Raw genomic sequence first — 12,878 nt, forward strand, 5'->3', positions numbered from 1 at the left:
CGGCACATCGAAGGAACATGCTAGCACATCACCCCTCAAGCACTGATGTGCTGCTCCATGTTTTTCTCTAGTGAGCCTGGTTTTAGCTCTTTCCCCCTCCAAATCCAGTTTAAAGATCTTTCAATGAGCCCTGCTGTGCAAACAGTAATTTCCAAGAGGTATTTCCAATCCCTCTAGTAGTGCCACCTTGGACAAATATAAATGAAGATTTTAACCATCATAGTTCTACCTCTGAGGTAGATTATTCTTGCCTCTCGGTTTTCCCATTAACAGGAAGGAAGGCATGATCTCCAAGTTCATGACTTAATTTGCTGCCATTGGGCAGAAAACACCTGTTCCTTCCATCACAATTTTGAGGTAGTGATTTTCCAGAGGAAAAAACAAGTTCGTATGGTGCATGTTAGAGATGCCCAGTTCCAGAAAACAGACTGCAATGAAGTACAAGCAATCTTAATTGTACTTGTAACAGACACAAAACCGAAAAAACTACTTGACCAATCCCTGAATGGTCCTTAAGAAAGCATCCCTGCAGTCTCATCAGCAGTCTCAAATGCTGTAAGATGATTATGAGTATCCATGGATAAACACAACATGGATATTGTTGTCTGCCTCCAAGGTGCAACACAACAACAAAGTTCATGCTGCTCTTACAGATATTCCAACAAGCAAAAGTGGATGTTTCTGCTCTCACTCACCTCATGTCATGGCAGCTCTGTCACGGCAGCTCATACAATTCCTGCAGCAGAAGAGTGGTTACCTCTGTACTGCTGACTTGGAAAGTCTAAGGATACTTGAGACACAACATCTGGCGCTTTGTATCAAAAATCTGTGATTCAAATGTAATGGGATGCACACTCTCTGGTATTGTGCAACCATTTGAAGAAAAATTAAAGTTGAACAGTTAATTTCCTACATGTCTATCTTTTCAAAGGAAACATGGTATCGAGCTGTGAAGACAAGGAACCTGGCAATGCAGGCATCTGCAAAACGTTGTGCAAGGTGCAACATCCTAACAGCACAAAGAGACAGATATCCTTTTAATACATGGCTTTTACCAGCTATTATACTCTTAGGTTCTTAGTGAGGATGCAGGTAGCATTTTTTAAATTGCTACCCTTACATGTGCTTTATTTTGATAGTTTACAAATCTGTAAGATTATTACTCCCTCATTACAAGCACAATAAAAGTTACAGAAAAATCTATGTATTTATAACAAAGTAAATAAGGTCTTAAAATAAAGTTGGAATAATCTGTTCATTAAAAGTGTGCAAAAAGCAGATAAATATTCTGATTTTTACGTTCTCAATGTTGAAACAGGTCTTTAAAATAGAAACTCTTGAAGTGAGGATGCAATGATTAAAATAACATTAACTTGGTTAGCAATAAATGATCACATCTCCCTTCAGACTAAAAATGTAGACAACAGCTAGTAGCTGACATCTCACTTCAACATTTTACAGCTGCTCTAAAGCAAAGACTTTAGACATTTGAATGCATGCATGCATCTAATTTTCCCAGGATTTCAAAGTCCACATCCAGGCTGTTGCTCAGCCAATATAAATGAGTAATTCAAGGAGGGCATGACTGCTTCTTGTACTAACTTGATAAAGATGTTCCACTCAAAGTGCATCAACAGTTGTGTTAAGTCATCCCTTTCACAGGCTTATACTTATTCTGTGTTATGTTACCGGTGAAGAAATGAAAAAGTATATTATTATAAAAGTCTTTACGCTAAGTATAATAAGTAGTAAGATTATTATTATTATATTTTTATTATGTCTGGTTTCAAATGTCAAAATACAATCAATTATACCTTTATTATTTCCTGGTTTTCAATTAAAAACAATTTTATCAACTGATTGCAACCTGCACTCAAGTTTCATTTCATTAGTTTTGGAATGCAACTTACAGGACTGATATGTGCTCTTTAAAATACACACATCTATTTTCAGATAATTCTATTATACTGAAGATTACTTTGTATCCAAGTTTTGAAAAAGTCAATTTAAAAACAAAATTTTAATGTAATAGATTAATTTTAAGCTTATCCTTATCTATTATCAAACACGTACAAAACTATTTTGCACGAATTTTAACGTCTGAAAATATTAATCCAGGGCTTGGGCTAAAAAAATCTTTCAAATACTACAAAGACATATTAAAAACCTTCTATTTTCTTCTATAAATTTGCAGGTCAAAACAGGGAAAGAAGATTTGATTAATACTGAGTTCCTCTTTCTCTTCTCAGAGCAGGGACATTGTAAGAGACCTCAAAACTAGAGAGAGAAGGTAATTCATATTTTCCTTTCCTTAATGTATTTCCATTTCACAGATAACCAAATATGAATATAGTTACACTAAATATAAAACATATACTGTATAACTTATTCAAAGCCCAGTGAGGAAAAAATGTCCAGTTTATTTAAAAGATGATTAATTACATCTGACTGATTACGCTTCATGCCACGGACAAATCCATCACGTGCTCCATAACCCTGTTCAATGACTAATGTTGAGCCAAATGCTGTATTTAATGCTTCATTAGATTCAATCACATCTTCTCTTTTTTTTCCAAGTAGAATTGCACCTATTTTCAAAATTTCCATTATTGCCTGCATTTTGGGGGTGGGGTGGTGCTATCTGAATCTCTATGATAACCAGTTCTAATATTATACTTTATCATGTATTAAGGAAAGTTTCTGAATGGCTTAAATAGTTTTATTCCAGAAATAAGACAAGCATAGGCACTTCTGAGGGTGGGAGGAGATGGGAAGAGGCAGTCAAACCCCAATATACTCAGATTATTATTTGATATTCATAGAATCATAGAATCACAGAATGGTTTGGGTTGGAAAGGACCTTAAGATCATCTAGTTCCAACCCCCCTGCCATGGGCAGGGACACCTCACACTAAACCATGTCTCCCAAGGCTCTGTCCAACCTGGCCTTGAACACCGCCAGAGATGGAGCATTTAACACTTCTTTGGGCAACCTGTTTCAGTGCCTCATCACCCTCACAGTAAAGAACTTTTCCTTATATCTAACCTGAACTTGCCCTGTTTAAGTTTAAACCCATTACCCCTTGTTCTGTCGCTACAATATTGAACACTACTTTTCAGATTACACCTTATTTTAATTTATCGTTTGTATCATATTATTAGAACACAGAGTTTTGGTATTGGGTCCGGGTTGCTTTTCCCTCTGGCATGACAGTTATCAACACTGATATTCACAAAGATATAGCTCAAACTCTGATCAGTCTGACTCCTTTCATGTCCACCTTCTACAGGCAGTGGGCTGTTTTTCCAAGATTTCTGGACATGAGGCAGCATAGTCAAAGCTACTTCTCCAGCTTGGCACCGATCCCAGGCAAATGGCCCAAGAAGCTGTGCAGTGACAGATAATGCACAGGGGCTAAAAGTGGAAGAGTTGGCAGATGCAGGCAGACTCTTACTGTGCCAACTGTAAAGGCTGACATGTTTGTTTGGGACTTCCCATTCCTTCAGTTCACACTGTCAGGCCACCCATTCCTGCATGCATAACCATGCAATGTTCTCATTAAATTCAGATAGTACATACCCAAAATGATTCTCTATTTTGCTTGCAGACATAAAGAATCTAAATCTCTTGGGGAAAATCACTTTCTTTTTGTTTTTGTTTTTTTCAGACCCACCTACTTCATCTTGAAAATACATCAGGAATTAGGAAACCACTTGGGAAAACCAGACTTTGCATTAATTTGCTGGGCTGTAAGTGGAGTGCAGTATCAACAATTAGCAGCAGAATAGTGTTTGAAAGAGCACTCAGGACTCAGGTCCTCAAATTACTTTACTCCAGCAAATGTTTCTGTCTTAACTGAACCAGCTAGAAGATTATGGCAACACCTAAAATCTTCTCTTTCAGACACAGCTTCAGAAAAACAAACTTATTTTTTTATTTTCTAAATGTCTTTTCCTCTACTGAAGTGTGTAAATCAGATTAAAAATAAGAATTCAAAATATTTAGCTATTTAATTATATACCCACTCACTCTAATCCTATCACTGCATTTCTTGAATAGATTTAGTATTCCACGTGATACCGAGAATGTCAGGATACCTCAAATATACAGTATTTGTGCTTGAAGTTGCTGTACTTCAAAATCTGTTATATAGAGATATTCAACATTAAATGCTCACATTGTGTAAGTAGGCTAATTTTAGCTATTAAATAGAAAAGTTACACAGTGTACTGTTTTCCTCATACTGATTTTAAGTACTTCTGCCACCTTACACCAAAGTACATACACAAGTAACTTGCACATGTTAGTTCTCCTTCAGTGCACAGAGAAAAGAAAAATGAAATCAGCTCATACATCGCAGAAGTGATTAAATGGTCTAAAGGTTAAAAGTGACTAAAGGCTCCTGCCGTACCAATTTCTATACGGTTTGCAGATTTTTGATAAAAATAGAGATTGATTTTCAGAAGCTTCACAACACATGAAGAAAATGAAACTAATTTAAATATTTCTGAAGTTGGACACATTAAAGATAATCTGCCCAAAATCATTTTCGGTTTGGTCAACTACAGGAATGTGTCTTAGCTTGGGGGTCATCACTGGGGTTATCTAATTGAAATTTTTTAAAAAATCAATATACTACTAAGATTCTAACCTGCTTTGTCTAATCCTGGCTGCTTCCCAAACTATATAAGTGAGACTGTTAGTACATTTGTGTGTACTGTGTGTGGCTGCCTCACCCCTGCAAGTGTTCAAGGCCAGGTTGGACGGGGCTTTGAGCAACCTGGTCTAGTGGAAGGTGTCCCTGACCATGGCAGGGGGGTTGGAACTAAATGATCTTTAAGGTCCCTTCTAAACCAAACCATTCTATGATTCTATGGTTATAACCAGAACACTGGAATCTTGGGTGTGACCTGTAGCTTCTTTTTAACCTACTACAGAGAAGAACCATTAAAATTACTGAAAAAACAACCTGTAGATTTAGAAACAAATATAAATTTAGATCATAATTTCTGCATTAAAAATAATAGAGATAATTCATTTAATGTTGTTTTTCATCAAATGTGCTATATTTCTGTTCAGTAAGATGTTATTTAATCACTTGTTACTAAAATTTGAAAAATAAAAATTGACCTGGTCAAAACGTATTTATATTTTACCACCAAAAGTCTACTCATTTTCAGTGATATCTATATAGGATTTAAAAAAAAAAAAAAAAAAAAGGAAAAAGAAAAAGCCATGTCATATGAATAATTTAGATCACCAAAGCAGTAGTGAGTGCAATATTATTCAATAATAAAACCTGGAAACAGTTTAAAAACCATTTGAAAGTAAACAGTTACAGTCCCTTATGCCCATGTCTGGGAAGCGTTCAAATGAAAGTTAAAGATCTCATGGCATTTTTTCTACATGAGTAGGAGCTATCCCAATATGTTGGCTAACATATATTTTCTCAATTAAAAACAGATTTCAATGTCCAAAGCTATGTGTCAGCAATTGCTAAGAGCCTATGCCTGTCACATTTCCAAAACTTTTTACACCATCAATAAGTATCTAGTCACCTTGCTGAATAATGCTATTCCAGATGCCACAACTGGAAAACGTGAATGCATTCTCATAAATACATGAAGCACTCAACGTTGCCCTATACCGTTATAGAAATAGAAGCTCTCATTTGAGCCCACCTTTTTTCTGTTTGTTTCATGCCAGAAGTGTTAAATATGATTTTGGTGGCCATATGAAACACTTTGATACTGCCAGATTGTAAAGTGAACAGAAATCCTATGGAACACACACGCATAAATACAAAATAAAGGCAGCAGAAATAATCCTGTATCTGCCATTCCCTAACTTGCACACATTTAATGAGTTAAAAAAGGCCTTTTTTTTTAGTTCCTTCTACAGAATTTTCTAGGTTAGGTGCAGTTTAAAGAGAAGGTGTGATTTCCTTTATGCCCTTTAAAGCCTGCATACCTGATGTTACCCACTACTCAAGACCTCAAATCTTCAGTTGCCAATACTGAAGCACAAACTTATCCCAAGGACCTCAAGATCAACTACATTACCTATAAGCAGAATGCTATCATCCTGAGTTTGAAGAAATTAAAAAGTCAGGCAATGAGTTTCTAATGAAAAAGGTATAAACCCAGAGCTCATTCAACAGATTTCCTAATGCAAAGTCTCAGGCTCCTGCTACTTGGAGTCCTCATCTTCATTGTCCAAGTTTTGTTCTTATTTTGCCATGTTACTGTTAAGAAAAGGAAACTGGAAAAAGGCAAAAGCACATCTTGGGCTAAAGAACCTCCATAGTGCAGCTGAACAGTACATCTCAAAGTCAGGCCTGAAAGAAAAACAGAAATATTTCCAGGGAACTTAACTATACAGGCTGACTTCCTAACAACTGATAGGACAGAGTGCAGCCTATTTCTTTTTTCAATAGAAATTTTTCAACTACCATTTTACAAAACTCAGAATCCCATTTAGTCACAATTTCAGAATTTTAGGGTACATGTATTGCTGAAGGATTCATAGCATATTACAAGAAATTGAATGCAACATCAGCAGAGAGATTAAAACACCTCTTCCCCCAAGAGGATTTGCAAAATTACATGATGGAAAGTCGAACAAGCTGCCTTATTCCTGCACTGTGCAATTACCTTTCTATAGCCAGAACTTAATGCCAGTTGCCAGAACTATGCAACCCAACAGTAACATCAATAATGGAAATAGTGTAAATATTAGTGTAGTATAGTACGTCCCTCCCTAATGCTACTCCCATGGACATGAAATTTATAATTTGAGTCAGTAGAGTAACAGATTGCACTTAAGGACAAGTTTACTTCCCTCTTAGAAAAAGTACTAAGTGCTGGATCTTCGTAAGGCAGTAGATACAAAGGTGATTCAGGTCTGGAGAAATTTTTGAAACTTAACTTGGCTGTAGTGCATGACATATTGAGCTGTGAAGGGTAATGGGGAGGACGGAGCACACACAAGCTGGTGAACGTAGAAAATTAAACACATTTAAAAAGAGGCTTTTACTTTCTCAGATTGGTATTAACTTGCATTTACCAATTTGCTCTGTCCCACACCAATCTCCCTTCCTGAACTGCTCAGTAGCATCACCACCTGCTGCCCCCACTTCAACTTCTGATAAAAGATGTCAGGCATTTTCTTTACTACTACTAACTTCAACATCATAACAGGGAGAAAGGGAGAGGAAAACTGCATTACCACAAAATACTTCTGCACACGATTTCTATAAGTCTGAAAGCTTCTAAATTTAGCCTCACATTTCAGGCACTTGAACTGCTATTTTTAATCCAATTTTGAAAACTAGAGGACATTACTAGAAAAATACTTCTAAAAATGTATACTTATCTCAATTTAAATTCACCCTACTCCAACATCAAACTACATGAATACTGGGTTTTCAGTAACTTATACTATTAGCATTCATATTTTTCCAAGGCAAAACATGAGAATAAGCCAGATTTTAAAAGCAATTAAGAGGATATAAATGTTGTGCACTGCAAGAGCACAGTTCTCAAAAGACCAGAGTCCTGGCAACTATCATAATCCTTTTGAAATTGTGCATATTAAGATTAAAGATCACTTTGTTCCTCTATTCCCACAACTAGTTGGTATGGTAAAAAGATCAGTCCCCTAGTTTTATATGTAACATCTTTAACATTTGCTCTCCTTTCTGTGCATGTGATTAAATGTAACATTTTGAAATCCCAAAGTTCTGAGAAAAACATAAATCCTTGTCCACAGCTGCTGTTTGACTCTGGAAACACATGCATTTTCTTTTCAAGCATCTACCATCAAAAATCCCAAAGGACTTGAACTGGAGAACACCTGCATCTCTTCATTTAGTTCCAATAACAGAGTCTAAACTTCGAAATTACAAAAATAGATGCTATGTTCAGCTGCAGCTACATTCTGCCCCTAATTCCCGTGAACAAAAATGCTAAGAGCATGAAATCATTCAGGCAAGCTCTGTCATCGAGAGGATAAGATTTTTTGCACCAGAAGCCCAGTGGGAACTTGATAGAAAACTGGCAACAATTACAGATAAAGTACATAGTGAAATCCTCAGGGAGGGAAAAGGAAATGTAATAAGATAGATGGGTATAATTTTTACACATTTATGCCCAAACCACAAATGTGACTTGTCTTTAATTACTTCAATATATTAAGCATTTTTACTCATTCATTGTGTCAAAGCTTTCCAAAATACTTCGTATTGGCTTATGAATTCTCTTTTACAAGTTTGTTGGGTTTTGGTTTTTTTTTATTTAATAGCACAAACACTCTCTTAAATTAGAGCTGAGAACTTGAAAAATATCATTGTTCCAGTTTTAAAATCCAGATTTTGCAGCATCCCCAGTCCAGGCAGTCAAAATTAAGTAAAAAAAAAAAAAAAAAAAAAAGTCAATGACAGGCTTTTTTAACTTCAAGTAAGGGAAGTGGGGGCATAGATAAGTGTGTATGCATAAAAACAGACATATGTAAAATCACTCAACTCCTTTCAAGTAAGTTCTAACAGATAAAAATCTGCTGGTTTATGATACGAAAAAAATCATGTTCCTGCTCATACATTTATGGCACTTTCTTCATGTTTGAAGATATGATTTCTTCAGTTTTAAAAATATTTTCACATCACAAATTATTTTTTCCTTTTCGGGGCAGGAAGAGATTTTATCTAAATTTCAAAAATATTGACAATGGAAAAAAAAATCCAATAATCTTCGTACGTTTAAGAAACATATCACTTAAATGAGAAATACCAACTTTCACAAGGTTGCATATTTGCTCTTCAGCCTTCATACAGCTTTCACAAACTAGAGAAACCTTCTCACTCTTACTTTGCTCCACTGGGTGTATCAATTTACCACACATAAGCATGATATTAATACAGGTACTTCTGGTTACTCCCTTATTCCACTGCTGCATTACTGAATTCAAGATCAGCTCAAAGAAAACTTTATTAACTGTGTTTTTTATTTTAGTTCCTCTTGATTTAGATGTAACAAAGCTCTCCATACAGCGGCTGTGCACGCACTCCCAATTATTCAATATGGCAAAGCCAATAGAGCTTAATCAGCTCACCTCATCTATTCAACAGCTGTTCATAATTAAATACTAACACCAGCATTCATTTTGCAATCTCCCTGGTTCTCTCCAAGGCCAGGTGAAACAAACAAGGTCTGCAGCTTGCTCCAAGGGTTAATAAAGCCAGGGTTATTTCAGAGAAGCAGTAAGACAACCTTCCCAAGCCCTGCGGTAATGGAATAATCTCCTCTCTTGTACTTATTTTATACGCCACAGTTGAGATAAAGACTGGGAAGCATAGCCACTGATTATTACAACTATGCACAGAGATTCCTGGGGCAGCTCTTCCTACAGAAAAAGTATCGAAAACTACAAGCACCAGTATTTAAGGACTGAACAAAATCATATTTATATTCTTCATGCCTAAATACTTCCTCTGACATAGGTGGTTCAGTTTTCCACTGTGCTAATAACACTGTGCACTGAACAGTAATATACTCTTGCTAAATAATCATGAGTACATGCACTTCTAATACATAGTACTTACTCTGCCTGTATATGCTGTACATCACACACTTTAATGCTGCCCTTTTTGGAATTACATTTTATAGAGTTTTTTACTTAACTAGTTATACTCAATGCTGCATGGCTACTAGAATTGTAATTTTTTCAGCAAAAAGTGAAATAGAAAGAAATAAAATACTGGTATAAAGTGCTTTATCACTCTAACTATAAATATACCCTCAATGTTTGCAGGGCCACCTACAGACAAGCAGTAAAAGGAAGTTGCACAACCATCCTAATCACCGTGGATCACACGATTCAAGTGGCACAAGACAGTAGACGGTTGCTGACTCAACAGGGAGAGGATAGGAAAGGTGCCCTACCTGTTCTCCAGGTAAATACACCCTGATTTATTCAAGAACCTCATGCCGTTTGCACAACTTCTCCTCAGCATTTTATATCCAAACAATAGCTTTGATTTTAGACCAAGTTGTTTTCCCTTCAACTTCATAGATGCATAATGAAATAGTTACTTTTCCTTCAGTAATTTTTATACAAGCAAAAAGTTATTAAAAATCACTTACACAGCCATTCTATTGTATCCCAAGATTCTTCCAGAGTACCCAGATATGCTCCTGCAATTGCTTCTCTTGGTTTTACACATAAAAAAGTATCCTATTATTCAGTTCTCAACAGAGGTGGCTAACCTGCAGCTCTTTAGTTTTGTACAGCTCCAATGCACCTCCTGCCCCACTGCAGGGATGTGACCAGCAGCTCCACTTACACTGAGCTTGCAGTTTTCTGAATCTCGTATATGGGGAGAAGTAAACTGAGTTTATCCGAGTGCTGGGTGACAACATACCCAATCCCATCCAGCCGGAACTGCTGTCCCCCTTGGCTCTTTTGAGAAATACTGTGTGTATTTGGAAAGCACCAGCCCTACAGCTATTTCTATATGTACTTTGTAGAGTCAGCAGATTGAGCCAACCCTGGCCTTATTTCCAGCCATCTGGTGACACCGAACAATTCTAGATGATTTCTCTCATCTCTCTCGGATAGCTTTTTTTTATTATCTCTACAAGCAGGTTGCACTACTCTCCCCACTCTTCTCTGTAGTCCAAATTCCTATTCCTGAACATCATATCTAACATCATTAGGATAAATTGTTCAAATAGCACAACTTCAGTACTGCACAATCATCTCCAGTAGTACAGCTTTAAACAGCCCTTTTATTCCCCTGAGCCATAAGTTGAATTTGCTGTGAAATTATCCAGTATAGCTTTCTTAATTCCCAGAAATGACTGCAACTGACAGCAAAAGCATTTTTATGCTCTCAAATCACTTCATGTTTTCTCTCCATGTAATTTTCACAGTCATAATGAAAGGGATAGCCATATCTCCTGTATTAAATTGCCTTCATTGCTTCAGCAAGTATTTGAAAGTGAAGGCTTTAATTAACTCCCTCATCCTTTGTATAGAAACTGAGATAATTTAAACATTAATGTTTCCTAGTTTTAATTTATATTTTAAAAAGCCCACCAAATCATTTGCAGTACACTATTCTTCATGTTTACTGGGACCAAAGCTTTAGCATAGCAGTCAGCTTTTCCCTTTCACTTGTCATCAGTCACAGGTGCCACCTTACAGATGCAGAGAAGCAGAGCTAGAGTCTGAGCGTGCAGGCTAGCAACTACCACTGAGTGCACAGAATCAGTACAACTTTCCTGAAGCACTTTGGTGGGGAGAGCAAGGGGGTGAAGTTTACAGTAAATTTTCAATTCTAAAATCTTAGTATTTTAAAATGTAGCTCCATTCACCTACAAAAGACACTTGTCCATTACAAACCAATTTTCTGCCTCTCAAAGTCCCTGCATACGAGCCTGGCCGGCACTTCATTTTTCAGTGCCTTAATTCTGGTAGGCATCTCCTGTCATCAAGTATCAAGCACTCTCTACTATCTAATTGGACTATCCATAATACTGATGAGCTAAAATGTATGTCATCCCTGTGACCTGTAACAAAAACCAGTAATTCTGTAGTATAGGTATGCACAGCTCCTTTAAAAATGTAATTAATATTCTATGACAAAAATCAGAAAATTAAACTGAAAAGATCCTCAAAAAAGGCAGAAAATGTAACAATCAATAACAATAATAAATATTATTATTATTACGAGTATTTAAAAGATACTTAAGTAAGACAACAGGTGCAACAAAGATTTTCTTTTTAAAAAAGAAAACAGACCTGAGTAACTCGGAGACTGTTGAATCATGAACTGCTTTTGGGCAATGTTTTAAGGGCAGGAACTTAAGATAATTGTTATAAAAACAGTGCTGTAAACATTTCCAACATGATGCTCTCCAAGAAACATACAAGTAGAGTTACTGAAAAAATAACCTAACAAGTGCTGGAGTGCATAGCGCTTACAAATATTTACTTTGCATAGGAATCAAGTGTTGCTTACATAGGCATTGAAAAATTACAAAGATGGAAATAAATTCACTGTTATTTTTCAGACTAATGGCATTCAACCACCATTACACATGAAAAAGAATTAGAGGGAAAAAGCACTTTTCAAGTTTACTTTTGTGTTTCATAATATTGGGATCAGCTAATTCTTTTGCTTTCCTTAAACTAGATCATTTTCAGGGTTGTTTTTCTTCCCCTATTAAGAATCATAGAGTCATAGAATACTTAGGGTTGGAAAGGACCTTAAGATCACCTAGTTCCAACCCCCCTGCCATGGGCAGGGACACCTCGCACTAAACCATGTTGCCCAAGGCTCTGTCCAACCTGGCCTTGAACACTGCCAGGGATGGAGCATCCACAACCTCCTTGGGCAACCCATTCCAGTGCCTCACCACCCTCACTGTAAAGAACTTCCTCCTTATATCTAATCTAAACTTCACCTGTTTAAGTTTGAAGCCATTACCCCTTGTCCTACCACTACAGTCCCTAAGGAAGAGTCCCTCCCCAGCATCCTTACAGACCCCCTTCAGATACAGGAAGGCTGCTATGAGGTCTAATTTGATTCTACTCTTATCAGGGCAACAGGATAAACTTTTAAGAACATGAAAGCATTATTTTTAAAATGCACCATACTGGCAGCAAAATCTAGATCCATGTGTATTTCACAAACTATATTATAGCTATTCTAAACTAGACACATCTCAAAATTGTCAAGGTTGCTTAAAACAGACCAATGTTTTGTTTAAAGCTCACAGAAACCATAAGAATGTCAGGTAAAAGTATTTATGCCCACAAAGTCAACACCCTTCAATTTCTCCAATCCACTCTCCGAAAATATTAACTTGTTTCTCAT

At 36.5% G+C, this 12,878-nt stretch overlaps 1 protein-coding gene across 16 annotated transcripts in view; it reads right to left on the reverse strand.

Moving 5' to 3' along the window:
* VPS13B (vacuolar protein sorting 13 homolog B) overlaps positions 1–12,878 on the reverse strand; it is a 444,484-nt gene that overhangs the window by 298,070 nt on the left and 133,536 nt on the right. The gene's annotated exons all lie outside the window — the stretch shown is intronic.

Source organism: Strigops habroptila, chromosome 1, assembly GCF_004027225.2.
Source record: "Strigops habroptila isolate Jane chromosome 1, bStrHab1.2.pri, whole genome shotgun sequence".
Taxonomy (NCBI): domain Eukaryota; kingdom Metazoa; phylum Chordata; class Aves; order Psittaciformes; family Psittacidae; genus Strigops; species Strigops habroptila.